This window comes from Eupeodes corollae, chromosome 2 (genome assembly GCF_945859685.1).
Source record: "Eupeodes corollae chromosome 2, idEupCoro1.1, whole genome shotgun sequence".
NCBI lineage: Eukaryota > Metazoa > Arthropoda > Insecta > Diptera > Syrphidae > Eupeodes > Eupeodes corollae.
Genome location: NC_079148.1, coordinates 103,085,954 through 103,105,025, shown reverse-complemented (window position 1 = coordinate 103,105,025; position 19,072 = coordinate 103,085,954). Strand labels below are relative to the sequence as shown.

At 33.7% G+C, this 19,072-nt stretch overlaps 1 protein-coding gene across 3 annotated transcripts in view; it reads right to left on the bottom strand.

The window, feature by feature from the left end:
* Positions 1 to 19,072, bottom strand: part of LOC129946458 (tyrosine-protein kinase Src64B) — a 286,349-nt gene that overhangs the window by 64,751 nt on the left and 202,526 nt on the right. For all 3 annotated transcript variants that reach the window (XM_056056640.1, XM_056056641.1, XM_056056642.1), the window contains one exon: positions 10,952 to 10,984. The gene's annotated coding sequence lies outside the window, so the exon portion shown is untranslated. The remainder of the gene's footprint in view (positions 1 to 10,951; positions 10,985 to 19,072) is intronic.

The following is a 19,072-nucleotide window of genomic DNA, read 5'->3' as shown; positions in this document are numbered from 1 at the left end:
GTTCGGATTGGGCCTAAAATTGTAGGTCCCTTCCATTCCTGACAACAGTACTCGCACACAGGAATGGTTGAGAGATGTAAGTCACTAGACCCTGGTTCACAACGGACTGTTGCGCCACAAAATTTATTTATTTATAAGGCTAAATGGATATTATTATATTTCTAAACTCAAATTAAAAAATTAAGGGTTTTTTGAGAAATCATCTACATTTTTGTAGATTCATTTTTAAATCTTGAAATACAGAAAACATTTTTAAACAGACTTGTGCGACCCAGTCGTGCATTTTATTTTTTAAGCTTATGCCTATTTTTGCCTTTGGATTCATGATAATAAGTTGCTTGGGGATTTTCAGGCAAGTTTTAGAAGTGGCCACTCGACTATCGAAAATATTTTTGAACTGCAGAGTATACCTCTATTGAACAAAAAAAGAAGCGCTTTGTATTTTTTGTCGATTTCATGGCAGCTTTTGAAACCGTTGAACGCCGGTCACTATTTTTCAAGCTTTAAAATTATGGGATGTAAGACAAATTTGGACAGGTACTAGAAAGCACCTATGATGAAAATAATGCAGCATTATGGAATTGCGCCGAAAAGTCGGAGAGTTTCGAATTGAAGATGGGAGTCAAGCAAGGATGCAATTTAAGCTCAAATCTTATTCATAGAGGACCTGATTGATTTTCTTCCTGGTGAAATTGAAATATCTAGATCACTCATGAAAACCTTGCCTTTTTGCAGATGACGTCACACTCTTTGCTTTCTCGCCTGAAACCCTACAGTTGATGATTAACCGAATTAATGTTTATTGCCGGTTATGGAATCTGAAAGCCAATTTAACAAATCCAAATTGATGATATTCCGGAATGGTTCTGGTAGAACAGCCAGGATTGAAAAATGGCACTATGACAGGGAACCAATCGAGATTTTTAAAGCCTACAAAAATCTAGGCTTTGACATAACCAGCAATCCTAATATGGAACACACACCTTAAAGAAAAGCTGATTAGATCTGAAAGTGCAATATCCGCAACATGGAACAAGTGCTTCTCAAACCAGTCAATATCACATATTGTTAAGTATAAGGTCTTTGTTGCTGTGGCGGAATCTATTATGATGTATGCAGCACAGGTATGGGGAGGGGAGAAGTTTGAAACGGTCGAAAAACTTATGAGGTTCTTCATTAAGAGATGATTTCGTTTACCACAAACACCCCAAACTATAACTGAGACAGGACTATCACCGCTCTTCATCAAAACTATTAAATGCCATGTTGATTATATTAAAAAAGTTTTTAATACGCCGGATGAAAGGCTCCTAAAAATTCTGACATTGAAAACAATTGAGAAGAAAAATCTGTGGTACAAGAAACTGCCTACTGTAGAACGGACTTTCAATAGTTGATGAAAATTGATAAATACTGCGATGACAACCTTATAGCAAATTTAGATGAAAAGCAGAGACCCGACGCTATTAATGAAGCTTCATCCTCGGTGCAAAGATCAACATACAACCATCTAAATCACAATTTATGTGAACGTAACTACTCTCTAAACGAGAACAAACAGGAGCTCATATCGGCAATTTTCAAAATGAGAGGAGAAATGATAAGTCTTAATAATATACCACATCGGGAGGATCTGCCGATCTTCAGCAGCCTTTGTAACTTAAGAGAATATATAATCCATATCATAGAAAAGTGTCCAATTTTACGTGAAATACGCAGAAATGCAGCAATGTGAAGTCACCAGAAGAAAAAGTCGCCCTTCTCAACTTTAAATCAATTATTTTATTATTTTCGAACTGCAATGTCTTACCGCAATCAAATTATAAACGAATCCTTTTAAAGCAGTGATTTATTTAATTTATATTCTAAATACTAATTCAAACAAAAAAAAATTCAATTAAATAAACATTGTTAATTTTCAAACAGAAGTCAATCGGCATAGCCAAGCCTTAACGATTTTACTAAACCGAAAAATCATAGCTTGTGACGAGCGCATCATCTTTTAAAGGCGGCTCCATTAACAAACCATATTACAGCATTTCGTGTTCCAGAATCTGGATATTACTTTTGAGAAACGAATGTGTCATTATGGTAACATCATTGGACCATTTTACTAAAAATTAAGGCACGGAACGACGTTAGTAATTAAAGACAGACTTTTGTTTACCTAAATGTGAAAACATAGTTTTGGACGACAACTGATACAGGATGGCGTATCATGACACAGAAAATGTCAATACCCAGGTACATAAACCTAGAACCGAAGGATGCAAAGACGAATATGGAAACATGATAGTGGAACCGCAGTCAATGCTGAGGATATGGAAGGACCACTTCTGCAGACTGTATAACGGCGACGACGAACGAAAGCCAACAATCCCGTCCTCCCGATTTAGACGAAGTAAAGATTGCCATTTCTAATCTGAAGTCTATTAAAGCCGCCGGAGCGGATGGCTTGAATGCCGAGCTCTTTAAAGCAGCTGGATATAAGTTGGTTAGGAGCATGCACCAGCTTATCTGCAAGATATGGTCGGAAAAAAGCATGGCCGATGAATGGAACCACAGTATTAAACGGTGATTTTTTAAGAGCTTGAGAACTTTAAAAAAAAACGCATAAAATTTGCAAAATCTCATCGATTCTTTATTTGAAACGTTAGATTGGTTCATGACATTTATTTTTTGAAGATAATTTCATTTAAATGTTGACCACGGCTGCGTCTTAGGTGGTCCATTCGGAAAGTCCAATTTTGGGTAACTTTTTCGAGCATTTCGGCCGGAATAGCCCGAATTTCTTCGGAAATGTTGTCTTCCAAAGCTGGAATAGTTGCTGGCTTATTTGTGTAGACTTTTGACTTGACGTAGCCCCACAAAAAATAGTCTAAAGGCGTCAAATCGCATGATCTTGGTGGCCATCTTACCGGTCCATTCCTTGAGATGAATTGTTCTCCGAAGTTTTCCCTCAAAATGGCCATAGAATCGCGAGCTGTGTGGCATGTAGCGCCATCTTGCTGAAACCACATGTCAACCAAGTTCAGTTCTTCCATTTTTGGCAACAAAAAGTTTGTTAGCATTGAACGATAGCGATCGCCATTCACCGTAACGTTGCGTCCAACAGCATCTTTGAAAAAATACGGTCCAATGATTCCACCAGCGTACAAACCACACCAAACAGTGCATTTTTCGGGATGCATGGGCAGTTCTTGAACGGCTTCTGGTTGCTCTTCACTCCAAATGCTGCAATTTTGCTTATTTACGTAGCCATTCAACCAGAAATGAGCCTCATCGCTGAACAAAATGTGTCGAAACAAAAATTTCGAACCGAACACTGATTTTGGTAATAAAATTCAAGGATTTGCAAGCGTTGCTCGTTAGTAAGTCTATTCATGATGAAATGTCAAAGCATACTGAGCATCTTTCTCTTTGACACCATGTCTGAAATCCCGCGTGATCTGTCAAATACTAATGCATGGAAATCCTAACCTCAAAAAAATCACCCTTTATTTGCCCCATCCTGAAAAAAGGAGACTCTGTGAACTGCCCCAACTATAGAGGAATCAGTCTACTTAACATCGCCTATAATTCTTTTCTGCCATGATATGGGAACGTCTAAGGCTCATCGTCAACAACCTGATAGTTCCTTATCAGTGTGGGTTTAGACCAGGAAAGTCCACAGTTGAGCAAATATCCACATTACGGCAGATCCTGGAGAAAACCCAAGAACACCAAATCGACATCTTTTCATCGATTTCAAGGCCGCATATGACAGCATCTACAGGGACGAGCTGTATAGAGCCATGTCTAGTTTTGGCATCCCTGCCAAACTCGTCCGTTTGTGCAGGATGACCATGGAGAATTCACGCTGCTTCATAAAGGTTGGAAACAACTTAACAGAACTTTTGGATGTCAAAAAAGGTTTTAGACAAGGTGATGCGCTGTCATGCGTTTTTTTTAACATCGTGCTTGAAAGAATAGTGCAGTGCTCACACGTCAACACTAGAGGCACTATCTTTCAAAAGTCTGTCCAATTACTGGCATATGCTGATGACATTGACATAATCGGAAGAACTCAGTGTGAAGTCAATGAGGATTTTGTGAGTATTGAGGCAGAGGCGGCTAAAATGGGTTTAATGGTTAATGAGGGCAAAACAAAGTACATGCATGCAAGAAAGGACATACAACTACGACGTCTTGGTCAAAACGTCACCATCGACAGACGTAACATTGAGGTAGTCAAGGACTTCGTCTACCTAGGCTCCGCTGCAAACGCAGAAAACAACACCAGCGCTGAGATCAAACGCAGAATAACTCTAGCTAACCGCTGTTTCTTTGGACTAAGAAAGCAATTGAGTGGTAAAGTCCTCTCTCGAGGGACCAAAGTGTTGCTATATAAGACCCTTATCATCCCCGTCCTGCTATACGGTGCAAAGCATACGGTTGCATATGCATATAAGAGGAGTGGAGGAGAAGATGAAACGACGAGCTGTACGGGCTATACAGTGACGTAGACTTAGCCAGAAGTGAAAAAGACCAACGACTAAGATGCCTGGGTCACGTAGAGCGCATGGAAACCAATGCTCCGGCCCGGAAAGTCTTCGAATCGACACCCACAGGAAAGCGCAGTAGAGGAAGACCGTGGATCAAGTGGCGCGCACAAGTGACCCCACCCAACTTGGAGCGCGAAACTGGAGTCATCTAGCTAGGGACCGACCGAAAGTTTGTTGGGTGAGGCCCTAGTTCACACAGGACTGTAGCGCCACCTTAAGTAAGTAAGTAAATTATGTTTTAGTTATGCTGGAGATGTCAATTGGTAGCCTCAAAGTTGTAATTTGACTTATTTTGATTTTTTTTTTGTGGCGAACAAAGAAGAAGTCAATTTTTAAAAGTAATTTATATTTGACTTACCTTCATAACGAATTTAATGTTGTGTTTTATGGTTCCTTGTTTATTGACAAAGAAAGACATAAAATGTCACAGAGAAAATATTTAGATAATCTAAGCTCCGTTAAGGAGTCCTACTTTTTTTAAATCAATTGTTCGTGAAGTATTTCGTTAAGTTTTAAACTGTCAAACTAAACTTGGCTTAAAACAATCGAAAACTGTCAAATCAGATGCCAGAAAAAGTAATTTGTCTGCTTTTGATTTACTATAGAAGGTAATTTATAGACGATTTATTGTCGGCACCTTGTGAAAGCTTCAAGAGCAACACATTAAAAGGCTCAATCCCTAACAAGAAAAAAGGATACAAATTAAAAGGTTCCCATTTTAAAATATATCCAATTCTACCAAAATGCTCCCAAATGAGCTTCTTTCGAATGATATTAAATTCTTTGTTTTAGGTACACACTTCATCCCTCATAAATATTGTCAAAGGTCTTGACCATTAACACTACGGGTACAAACATTTTTCAATTATTTTCATTGAGTTTTACAAAACAAAGCGAAGGACTCTAAATTGTTGTCGTTTTTCTTTTTTATAATTAATCGTAAATATTTTCATTATTATTTTATAACATTTTAATTAAATACCTACTTGGCAATCATAACAAGTAAGACCCAAAAAAACAAGAAAAAAGTTCCTGCAAAGCTATTTTATAATTTACTACGCTCTTCGCACAGGATGATTAAAGCTTTCCCCTGGTGTTGACCCAAAATGACGAATATCTGTCTTTTGCACTTCCTCATAATGGTCTGGCATGGCATGGCATGGTATGACATGGCCTGGCCAACAACAGCAACAAATTATATACAAATATGTACTAAATTTTTTTAAATAGAAACCAGCTTGGTTCTATAAATAAATCATTTGTCCCATATTTTATTCTTGATGCGGTAAGGAACACGAGAACCCGGTTTTATGTGATATACTGATGATAATGCCTGAGGTGCGATGAGGGAGGACACTCTCGGTAGGTGGGGTTTTTTGTGGTTGATTATATATTGACTTTAATGAACATCATCGTCCGTCCAAAAGCAATAGAGAAAGTTGACGTGTCTGTAAAGCAAAACGCGCGATTCAGCATCATCAACATCATCATCATCATCGTCATCGTCATCATCGCTTATCACATGCCCCAATTATTTTCAACCCTATTTTTGTATAATTTTTTTTTTTAATTTTGTATTATTTTTAATTTTATCCTTCTTAGTCTGGGAGGGGATTTTGTTGTTTTATGGTTCTGATGGTTTGAATGTGCTCTTTTGAAGAGGGGATGGATGAACTGATTATTTTTTTTGCACCTTTACGAGGATACCCTACCAACCTACCCCCCCATATATCATCACCTACTTCTTTGCAGACGAAGGCGGATGATAAAAATTAATTCATCATTATGGCTGTGGGGTCGTTTAACTTTGCTTGAGGCGCCCGCCGTCTATGTAATTTCATTAATGTAATTAGCTTATTCCACGTGGGTTAGAAGGGTACATTATTGCTTGGTAACGCAAATGGATAAGGATAAACATTACACATATAGGACATTTGGGTAAAAAGTTGAATAATGTGTGTGGTGTAAAAGTCAGGAATTTATAGTACGTTAAGAGGATGGGTCTTAGTCGTTTGTTTTAAGGAAAAATTAATCATTTAAATGTCATGTTAATAAAAAGAAGAATAATTATACCATTTCGGTATAATTTGTCGTATTTTTTTCGCTCTATAGAACTCTTGAGCAGCACTTGCTGAGAAAAAAAAGACATTTCACTTGAGAGAATAGCACTACTAAGCCAGTCTTTTTTTCTTTTTTCTAGTAGCACAAAAAGCCTTTACATTGTACTTTTCTAAAAATGCTGCGATAGGATTTACAATAACAATATTTTTATCTTCATAAGGTTTCAATGCCTAAAATTCAAATCTATTCTTGAAAACAGTCAACCAATTTCAATGCAATTCTAATAACGCTTTTTCCTTAATACTTAAATTTTATTTTAAATAGCTTTATCTGGGCAGCTGTTACAGAACTACGCTATTTATGAATTTAGAACCATTCACACTTCAAAAACTCTTCTCTACGAAACCTGTGAAAAAATTTCAGTCACAGTTCGGAGAACTAAATCACTTCAGGTTCGTCGTGAAGCACCCTTTTTCGGAGGGTAATTTTAATAGTGGTTGACAAATTTAAGTTTACTTGATAAGGGCGTCGCTCAAGGCTGACAATATTGAGACACACCTAGGTTTGACGCTTTTTCGTCGATCTTTGGAACAAGGCATTTCACAAAAAAATATAGCACCGTATTTTGTATACACACTTTACCTTTTTAAAGTTCTGTTAACACAAGAATTTAAGAAGGTCTATCAAAAGTAACTTCGTATTTCCGTTTCGCTGGCTGATTGGGTTCTTGAAATTTATCAAAATGATCCAAATTTTCATCGAAAAATAATCTTTAGTGAGGTAAAGTCACACCTTCAACTTAGAGGCTTCGATACTAAGCAGAATTGGAGCATTTTGTTAAAGCTTAACTATTAACAACATTTCACACATTGCTGCTGTTCTTGGGGCTGTCGGTGTGATTGGAACTTATACTTGTTCGAAAATGTGCTGATGCAACTGTTACGTCTGAAATACGTTGAATGGGTGCTTGAACAACAGGCGGTGGACGGTGGTCCGGAGGAGTGATGGGACCTTAATTCTTCGAAAACGACGATGGAACGACTGTCACCGTCAATTCGCACTATTAAGGTCATATGATGACCGACTTTTTTTGTCTGCTATTGAAAAATACGATTTGGAGAATATGTGGTCTTAACAAGACGGTGTCACATGCCACACGACTCGAGCTTATGTGGCTTTATTGCAAGAGACATTTCCTGGCCCCGTAATTTCTTGTCATGGCGATATCAACTGGCCACCAAGATCATGCAATTTGACACAGATAAACTTTTTTTGTGGGGATACGTGAAAGACCGTGTTTATGCAGATAAACCTTTAACTCTTGAGCACTTAAAAACCAACATTCGTCAAGTTATGGCTGAGATACCGCACAATATGTGTCGAAAAGTGGTCACAAATTACCTCAAAAGAACCGAAGTTTGCAACAATTCGCGTAGTCATCATTTAAATTTTGTAGTGTGTCACACATAATTTCAAATTTTATAATAAAAAACCATAACATACAAAAAATATTTGTTTACGTTTACTTTTGAAAATGTGTAAACCTGTACCAAAAAGAAATTACAGAAAAGGGTATTGTAACGAATTTACCCTCGACTACTGCTTTGGCGGAAAATACGAGAAGACCATCACAAGCTTCGTCACTGTTGAAATTGTTTTCATCTGCACCGCCAGCCAAAGTAATCCGCCCGTGAGGGACTCGGCAAACACCAATGCTGGGCACCGCACCTAGGGAGTTTTGCCGGAGGTCTTGTTGACTGTTTAATGGTTATGTGCGAAAATGAATGAAGGAAACAAAAATGACATTTGACATTCGGTACCACCTGGCTCAATTGTGTTCCACAATCCACACACCGGAACTAAAAAGTCGACTGAGCGGTTAAATGAAACCGTTCAGAAGATCCGGTAACATATCAAAAATATCTTATAAAGCAATTAATTTCAGGCGAATTACATTAGGAAATTTAGATCTGGACGAACTTAGGAGTATGGCACATCAATCAAAAGGGAATGTAATGCCGAATACGAAGAAACGATTATCTTGTCGATTTATTGTGACCTGCGAAAAATTAATTCGGTGACAGCTATACAGAAATGGCGAGAAATATTAAACTTCCAGGAGTTCGACAGTGGAGAGTGGAAAAAACTGAAATCACTGGAAGACAGTGGATGCCCTATAAAAGAACACTACTTCTAAAATTCCGGCGACTTAGCTTAAATAAAAAAAAAATACCCTAGGTCCACTTTTGCTGCAACATTAGCAGTTACGACCATTTGATTGATTTCAGTTACTTATAGTAATGGCATACTTTACTCTTTACGATGAAATAAGTATCTATTTATTTCTTTTAAAAAGTATTAATTTGTATTAAATATTAAAAAGAAGCATCTAATTGGCATATCCTGACCTTAGGCAGTATTTCTAGGTCTTTCCAGCTCATTGAGTGTTTATTTTGATTTAATTTTTACAGACAGAAAATGTTTACTGTATTAATATCAGTAATATGTACTTAAGCACTTCCAATGCAGATTTAGTACAATAAGCTCCGCTTATCTGAAATACTTCTTTAAAATCCGATAAGTTTTGTATAGAACACGCCCTCTGAGTGAAACTAGTTCAAGTTAATAATCCAAATGATCCTAAAATAAATGTTAAAGAAAATTTTATATTTTTGTATCATCTAAAAAGATCATTGCCGCAATTAAAAGACTTAGGAACAACAAATCGGTATTACTTGATGGAATTCCCGCAGAGCTTTTACAAGCAGCGCCATTTCATCAAGCGAACTGCTTTATTCGCTAATAGAAGAAGCCTGGACCACCGAAAGGTTTCCCTATGAGTGGAAGATGGGAATTATCGTCAAGCTTACAAATTGCAAAAACTGGAGAAGAATCTGTGTTCTACCTGCCGTTGCCAAAAACCTTGAGGCCACACTCGATGCTGAACAAGCAAGATTCCGCGCTGGATCCTGCGGTATTGATCATATCAACAACCCACGCATCATTATTGAAAAGTGCGTTGAATATCATTCAACACTACACCTGCTTTTTGCATCGACTTCGAGAAGGCCTTTGATAGCGTTAACAGGGAGTACACGTGGTTAGCTTTGCGAGAGGAGAGGCATCCCAGAAAAACTAATTCTTGTTATTATAGCAACATATCATGGATCCAAGTGCCACGTTTTGCACAATGGTAGGTTGTCAGATGATTTTGAAATCCGTAGCGCAGTCAGACAGGGCTGTATTCTCTCGCCAATATTGTTTTTGTTGGTGATAAGCGATGCTTTGTCAGGTAGCGGAAAGATTCAATTAACTTTGACATCCTATTTAAAGGACTAGTTTGCTTAATCTCTCATAGGATCATCGATCTCCATCAAATGACAACGAATGTGGAGAGAGAAGCAGAAGTTGTTGGGCTGACAATCAATTCCGGCAAAATAAAATAATCAACCTTGGAACCCGACCATCCTCTCAAACAAATATTTTCTCGTAACCGTTGAAAATCTTTCAATTCTTTGGAAATATCGAAGGCAGAATCAAACAAGACGTCATCTGCCGCATCGGCAAAGCAAAAGCGGCGTTCGGTATGCTTTCGAAAATTTGGAGGAATAACTCTATCAGCTTAAGAACAAAGCAGCGACTGTTTCGCACAAATGTCCAATCTGTGCTTTTTTATCTGTGGAACACTTCGAAAGTTACTTCAGCAATTACAAGAAAGCAGCAAGCCTTCGTGAATAGATGTCTACGTAACATTTTAAGTAATTTCTGGCCAAACCATATATCAAAAGAGGTCCTTCATAGAAGACAAGGTCAGGAACCTATAGACTCTATAATAGGAAGGCATAATGGCAATGGATTGGACATACACTTCGAAAAGGTAACGACTGCAATTCTGCTCACACATGAAAGAAGAAAAGCTTTACGACCGAGAAGCGGAATCAGCTTCACTAGGCAAGAGTGGAGGGAGCTGAAACACATCTCCGGAAACCGTACACGATGGCGCGTAGGCGTAGTAGAGTACCTATGCCCCTTAAGGGGTTCCCAACGGACTTAACAGGTCTGAGGACCTAGGTAAGTAAAAAAATGTATTCAACGAACAGGGCCTTGAAAACGTGAGTGTAGTAGACACATGCGATTCCAGGACAACTATAAGATTTCGAAAAAATCTCAAATAATATTCATTACAAAAAGAGAACAAAAATCCTCATTGGAATAATTTAGATTATTATGAACCGCGTCCTCTCGAATAGTACATCTCATCAAATATGGTTAAGCTTAAGAATTTAAAGTATTAAATTGAAAACACAAAACTTTTTAGTATTTTAAAATATTCACTCTTTACTTACCGATTTGGGTTATCAAGATATGCAATGAAAAGCCTGAAATAAAAAGAAAATAAATTAATTTTAATCGAATTATATTGACGTGCATTTCGAATGTCATTATTTATAGTGACATAAAAATAAATTTAAAGAAAGTTTGTTTGTAAAGTATTTTTTCCCTGTAAATAACTCAAAATCCCCTCCTTCTCATCCTTTTAACATCAACCATCAATGATCTGAAAATACACATATTTGAACAGTATAAGTGAGGAAAGAGAGTAAAATATAAAACCTTAAAGGAATCAAAAAGGACTGCATGCCAGGGCGCAAAGACTCAGCCAGAATTATTACCCGTGATTTTAAGGAGTTTTTCTTTCTTCCTTTTAGTTTGCTATAAATATATCCTTGGTGTATGTTTTATATACATATATGAATATCCTTATACCAATAGATGCAATGTTGGTTTTATTTATGAAGAATATATTGAAGTTCAACAGACTTCAGACAGAATAAAACCAAAGCATAAAGGACCAAAATAAAAGGAGCAATGAGAAGTAAAAAAAAGTATAAATTTATCAGACAGGAAAAACTTTTTCTCGTTTTTTTCCTCCGCTTTTCAAAAGAGATGAAAGTGAATGACAAAGAAATGGGCACTTCGTAACTTCAAATGGTATTGAAAATTTCAATAGAAAATCGATACACAAGGACTGAGGATGTATACAGAGTGGAGTGTACACTCCACGTCACTTGATTGAGGTTGTAAGAAATTATTAAACCAACAAATTGTTTTTGTTTAAAAGTTTAAATTTAAATTAAGTTTACAAGTCGAGTTCTGAAGACATTTTTAAGGTTAGACGATTTAAATCTCGTTTATAAAGGAATTCTATATAGTTTCAGTTTCACTCCCAATTTAAGTTTAAGCATGACAACTTTTATAAAGAACTGAATTTTGCATTGTCAATTCCTTATTTAAGATTTTGTTTTTATGACTGGTAGGACTGTTATCATTTTTATTATTTCAAATATGTTAAAGAAATTTTATCATAAAATTCCATCTATCCCAATCCGATAAGACGGAATGTTTATTCAAGAGAGAAAAAAAAGAAAGGAAAAATATCCAAATACAAATACATCAAACGGAAGGTAAAGACACACAAAATGGAGATATTTTTAAAGAAAGGTCTGTGATGGCATCTTGACAAGCTTTATTATGACATCCTGAATACTGAATGCTACATACATATATACATAGCAACAAATAAAAAAGAAGGAATACAAAAAGAAATCAAGAAGAAAAATGTCTATGTTAGAAAAAGTTTGGTTGGTCTTTTATACAGATATTTTGTGTTGAAATGCATAAATGACAAGTAATGAATAAATTTAAATACACTCAAGAAAGTAAATAATCAGGAAATAAACATTTCAACTTAAATGTTTTCAATCAAAAAAAAAATATTCAAAATAGGAAAATTATAAAATCTGTTTTTTTTTATTTGTTGTTTTTTTCTGATTTAAAATGTTTTTATTTATGCAGGAATAAGGCTTCGAAATTAACCGAGTGTTTAAAATATTCAGCTAAATAATTTGACAGACATTTCGCTGTTATTAAAAAGTCGACCCAAAAATTATGAAACAATTGCAGAACTTTAAAAACACAGTATTTTAAGATGAATTTTAATTAAATGTAGGACCTCAGGACCATCGTGGGTTAAAAATAACAAAGTGTTTAAATAATACATTAAATTAAAAACAGAATAATGAAAAACTTTGACAAGTCTTAAAAGGCTTGACATGTAGCCGATGTTATGTGTGTTTCATTTTTTATTGAAATAATTTCGTTTAGGTTTTACAAACTTTTCAGGTTGGTATAACAAAGCTGGGATGCGACCCACACTGATAACTTCCCATTTCGTCTGCTGATTTGTCTTGATTTAGAGGTTTGTAGGTTTTCGTTTTGTGTTAAGAAAGTTCACAGTCAAACTGTGCAAAAAAAAATAAAAATTATTGACAATATTTTGAATGTAACTTGATTTCAAAATCAAATTTTGTTAAAAGGAATTTTAGCGGAAGACCAATTTTTACCAATTTTAGTAACATTTGCGTACAATTTTTTGTAGATTGTAATTTTTTATTAAAAAACTATCAATTCGATTTAAACAAATTAACCAAATGTTGAAAACAATATTTCTTATAAGATAAAGTTTGGAGCCATAGTCTCAAGTTTTTGAAAAGAGTCAAAAATCAATTTTTACCAACTTTTAGCAATGTTTTATTTTGGTTTTTATTTTCTATTTTTTTTCTCAAAAAACTGTCAACTCCATTTTTCTTAAAATTTTATTGAATGGTGAAAACAATGTTTTTTATAGTACAGAAGTATACGGACGTACATACGTAAACACGCACGCACAGACATCTTTCTAAAAATCTTTGAAACGTCGGGAAATGCCAAAATTTTCAATCTGATAGCATACAAATTAAAAGTTTTTTTGTTCTTAAAATAATTAAAACGATTAGTTTTGTTAGAAAGAGGTTTAAGTCAATTTTTGTAAATTTTGAAATGTTTGGGAGTTTTCATTTTGAATGTTTTACAATAAATGTTACAGAATTCAGGTGATGCATTTTATATTGTCAAATTTCTTAATTTTCAATTTCATACAATTTATTGAAATTCTAATAAAAACTTAAATAATAAATTGCTCTTACGCCATAGTGTAATTTTTGAAAGACCGAAAAACTTAAATGTATTGTTATGTTATTAAAGCAGAAGTTGAAAATTTTACAATTTAGTGCTTGACAAATTTCTTTGACGAATTTGAGGCTTCTTAAAATAACAAAAAAAAGAACTATGATGAATGTTATTTTAAATATTGTTTGTTTTAAGTTTACCTCGGCCGTTTTTATGGATATATATGTATATAAGTTCGCTCATCTCTTACCACAATTTACAATTATAGTTGCATACTTAGTTTTTCAATTCAAATTTGCTTTACCCTTTTTTGAGGGGTAGTAGTGCTAACTTTTTGTTAGCATTACCAAGAATTATTTTTTAATAAACAAGCACAAAACATTTTGTTCTATTATTACACATTAACAATAGGTTAGGTTAGGTTAAAGTGGCTGTTGGTTGGGAAGTCCAACACACTTAGTCCAAAGTATGGTCTGTTGTGATACCACATGGATCAGTTGATCAGCTTAACTCGTCGAACCAATTGGAGCTCCGAATGAAGCGTAGGAGACAAATAATGTCAGAGTTTTTTAGATCGCTGGTATCGTTGAAGTAGTAGTCTCCAAGGTGGATTCTACGTCTTTGTGATAAGGCTAGGCAATTGGACTGAAGATGAGAGATTGTCTCGTCCTCCTCCTCCTCGTCCATGCAACTCCTACAAAAATCATCTGCAGGGGCTCCAAGTTGAATTGCATGCCTTCCTATTAAGCAGTGCCCAGTCAGGACCGGCACCCAGAAAAGGTGAATGTTGAACTGTGTAGCCATCTTCGTAAGAGATAATCGACAATTTAGGGCTGTTAGTGAGCTAGTGGAGAAAGATTCTAGATTTAACGCAGCTTGGCTATCCGAGAAGATGCGTGTATTATTAGTTGATATAACATTTTCTCTAAGCCAGGATGGATACGACTTCTATAGATAGATCTATAAGCTATAGATATTAAACTCTGTTTATTCTCTCTTGAATATTAGGTTTCCAACTTAATTTCTTATCCAAAATGAGACCCAAGTATTTTGCTTATTCAGAGAATTTAAGTGGTATACCGTTTATGAGGGAGGATCAATGAGTGGGACTTTGTATTTTCTTGTGAAGAGGACAAGGTCGGTTTGTTGTAACGTCGGTTTACAATAAAACTACGACAAAATTTCCAATTGTTAATTTCTTAAAATGTTTTAGAAATATAACATATATAATATAACTCGCACACAGGAATTGTTGAGAGTTGTAAGTCACTAGGCCCTGGTTCCTAACGGAATGTTGCGCCACACAATTTATTTATTTTAATAATATAACTCGACAGACATCATAAAACGTCGCAATAATTTGCATATCAATGAAAATTGGTATAGAGACTAAGGACATCATTATTAACAAGTGACAAAAAGCCCCCAAAAATTACAATTGAACATCAAAAATATTTGTTTAGAGGCTTTAATTTTTGAAAGGTAAATCCTAAGAAACATCTTTCAGCTAGACTTGTAGATCATAAGAAGAACAAACTTAAGAAGCTATTTTCTGCGAGCAAGCGTTCGACAGTTACAGAGGTTTCAAAAAAACTCATATGTCGAATATATCGATTTTTCACATAATGTGCTTTGTATCTAAGTTACATATTTTTCTTTGAGTCAAGAAAACATAGCCAAGCGTTATGTCTTATTCCATGGACTAAATTCAAGTTGTTACGAATAAAACAAAATTCATATTAAGCGACGTTAACCCACCGGAGAAGATGATTTAGCGAAGAAATAAGAGTCAAATGTGTCAAATTTAATCTGAAATAAAAAAAAAATAAGTGAAGATTGCTAAATTAATTTTTCTATTATAATGTGTGCTAAATTTGTCGGTTTGCAATTTATGGCTTCCAGTAGATACTAGGGTCGTTATAAGGTGCGATTAATGACTTTGTATATAAACATAATCTAAAATTACTAAAATAAAAAAGGTTCACGACAATTGTGCTCATATGCTAACTAAATTATCACAATTTGCTTTCAAAACACATACGAAAAAATCAATTCTGAGGGATTTGGTGGAAATTGCAAGTTACCAAACAGGAATTGTATGTATTGTAGTAGATTTTCTGAAGGAATAAAATTGGAAGAAGCGTTTTTTTTATTAATTCAGCTGTTAGTTGTCATTACGGTCACTAAAAAAATGGTTACTATATTATACTCAGGCATTTTTTTTTCTAATTTTAGTTCATTTAAAATTACAATTTTAAAAATACCATTAAATTTAGTAAAAATAAATGAATTTCAGAAATGTAAGCTCAGTTTTGCATATTTATGTAGCATTTAGTATTTAAGCCTAAAAACGGACTTTTTACAAAACAAATTAATAAATTTGTATGCTCGCATTGGACTTTTTTGTACTTATTAATAACGATTTCTTAAGTGTTTGCCTGTACCAATTGCCACGGATATGCCAATTATTTCAAAGTAAATGTGTATTTTGACTGGACTATAATATATTGCCAATTCTGTTTAAGCTTTGGGCTCTTGAGCTTTAAAACAGTGCAAGTGCATGACACTTACAAAGTAATTTTCATTTTCAAATATTTACTGAAATTGATTTAAATAAGAAAATTGAATAGATAAAGGTACGATAACTTTCGACGCCAAAACAAAATAACGATGTGTAGGAGAGGGTCTTAATACATGCACTTTTTACTATTGGCCTATCTTTCCTCGTTAAGGTGACAGGGGCAATTTAAAAAAAATTGATTTAAATACAAAAGTAATTTAAAAATAACGGAAACACTTCCAGTCAATATTTATAGCTTTTTCAAAAGCCCCAATTCTACATAACATAATAAAGTTTAAATAGAGTTATTTTACTAGTTTTTAAAATAGTTTTTGAAATAATTGACTTCAAAGTAAAAAATTATAAAAAAAAGTTAAACAAATCACTTTGAGAAGTATTTTTCTCATGAATGTATGTAGATAGCGATAAAAACGTTATTGACGTTCTTCTTTTTGAAAAATAGTAAAACTATACTTGTTCTCTAAACCCAAAAGTTTCTTTAATTCAAAAAAAATCTTTGTATCTCTTAAAATTTGCATCAACACCAAAGCAAAAGAAGGTTGCAGTCGGGTAGCATGTACCCTTAGGAGTCATTGAAAATTTCGTATGATATACAGATGTTGCTGGGAACAGCAATACTGTGTTGCAATAACATAATTTTTTAATTAATCATAATGATTTCATAACGAAAAAAGAGGCAGGTACAGTGTTACCACTTCTCAAAGAAAAGTGGAAGTAGATTTTAGTAAAAAAGTAAGTAGATTGAGAAAAATGGAAGAAGATTTCAAAAATTTACTTTTTCATATTTACATTATTTCAATAAAATAAAAAAAAAACTAAAACTAACTAATTAAAAAAAAACTAAAACTAACTAAATATAAAAAAACTAATGTAATATTTCTTAAATCAATTATTGGTTGTTGGCAACGAAAACGAGAAGATTGGGCTCGTGTTGGTTAAAAGAAATAACTTAAGGATGTTTTGATTCCAAAGCACGAGTTCTACAAACCTTTTATTTTTGTTTTTGGACAACTTAAAAATATCTTTTCATATTGAAAACCAAAAATCAAATCCAAAATGACACTAGAGCACAACTTAACAAAATTAACATTAACAAACAGAAAAGAAATAAAATGAACGACTGGTTCGCATAAACTCGCTCATGTATTCAAAAAAGTCTGCTTAAAACTATTTCCTGTATCTTAATGTTTTCTTGAGAATTTAAATAGCATTTACATTTTTAAAAACAAATCTTTATTAATTAAAATGTTCCTGCAAAAAAGTTTGTTTTTAAAAATGTAAATGCTATTGGATTTCTCAAGAAAACCTTAATTTTTTTAAAATTTGTATTTGAGAATCATTTATTATTAATATTTTTGGTATATAGTATTATTAATATTTTTGGTATAATAGTTCAGTTCTTGAGAAAAAAATCTGAGGTAACCTTCTGGAGCGATACAAAAATATTTTTTATATTAAAATAAACCAAACCAAGAACATAAATTCTAGAAAGAATTCAAAAAAAATCAATCGGTTTGTTTTTGAAAAAAATTAGAATTATCGATTTTTGACCGTACAAATTTGTATTGGGACTACCGTTATTTTAAGTTTGAAAAAAAAAACAGGAAAGACATACAGACAAACCAACAAAATCGGGGACCAATTTTTTTCGACTTCTCTACCCTCGCACAGTGGGGCAGCTCCATACATGGTGATGATAAAAAGGTCACCTTGCAAAATTAAAGCAACGGGATTAAACGGAATATAAAAAAAAATCTTTGTGTTGAAATAATTCAAATGAAAAGAAGAAATTTTGTTAAAGCTTTTTTTTACTTTTCATATTTTCTGTTGGGGCAAAAGTCAAGCAGGTCTGAAAGTGGGAAAAGTTTCAGGAACAATATACTTATACTAATGAAATAACAAAAGTGTTTGACTTTTGCCATAATACTTGTTTTCAATTTTTTTTAAATAAAGTTATAGTATTTTAAAAGCTAAAATATTGTTTACTTCTTTTTATAAATTTATTTTACAAAATTTTAGGAACAATATTCAATTTCTGATAGCTAAATTTTATTATATATTTTTCAAAAAATTATCTCAAAATTGTTATACCAATAGTCCTTCTTTTCAATACAATTTCTCTGCTAATTTTCTGTTTTGAATTGCAAGTTAACAATATTTTTGAACTTTTCAAACAATTATTTAAATGAAAAAAGGCTGTGAAAAATTTTTACTTTACCAAAACAATATTATGCTTTTCATTTTATTTACAATTTTGAGCCTTAAATAAAAAAAATTAAGTAAATTGACATCTACTCTACACTAAATTAAATGTTATTTTGCCTTCTCCTTACTTTTTTGAAAACCATTTGCACTTTGCAACTTGTTTTTATGTCTAAAGACCAAAAATTTCTAATGCTCAAGGAAAAAATTGGTCGAAATTTATTTTTTGAGCAAACAAACAAACTAAATTCCAACAAATCCCATTTTTGAAATATCTTGTTCTAAATATGCAAGAAATCTTGTATTATATTAAAATAATATGTCCCGCAGAGTAGGTTTATTAAAATCAGTTCTTTTACAGGATTTTGATTGAATTTCGAAGGGTCGCTTTTAGATCTCACGACAACTTTTGTGTTAAAAAATTATGCTGAGATCAAAAGAATTTAAAAATATTTTTTGTTTACATTTTTAATATTGTTATTTCTCAAAAACGTGAATAGATTGTTTAAGAATGTCTCAGAAACGCGCTGTGCTGGAATTTTTAAACTTCGGATTCTAATTTAGAATACTAAAATTCTTCAAAAAAGTGATTATAGGTTAGAAAAAAATTATTTTTTAAGCAAGTATAATTCGTCAATTAAAACTTTTTAAATGAGCGATTCCGGGTTAATTTATA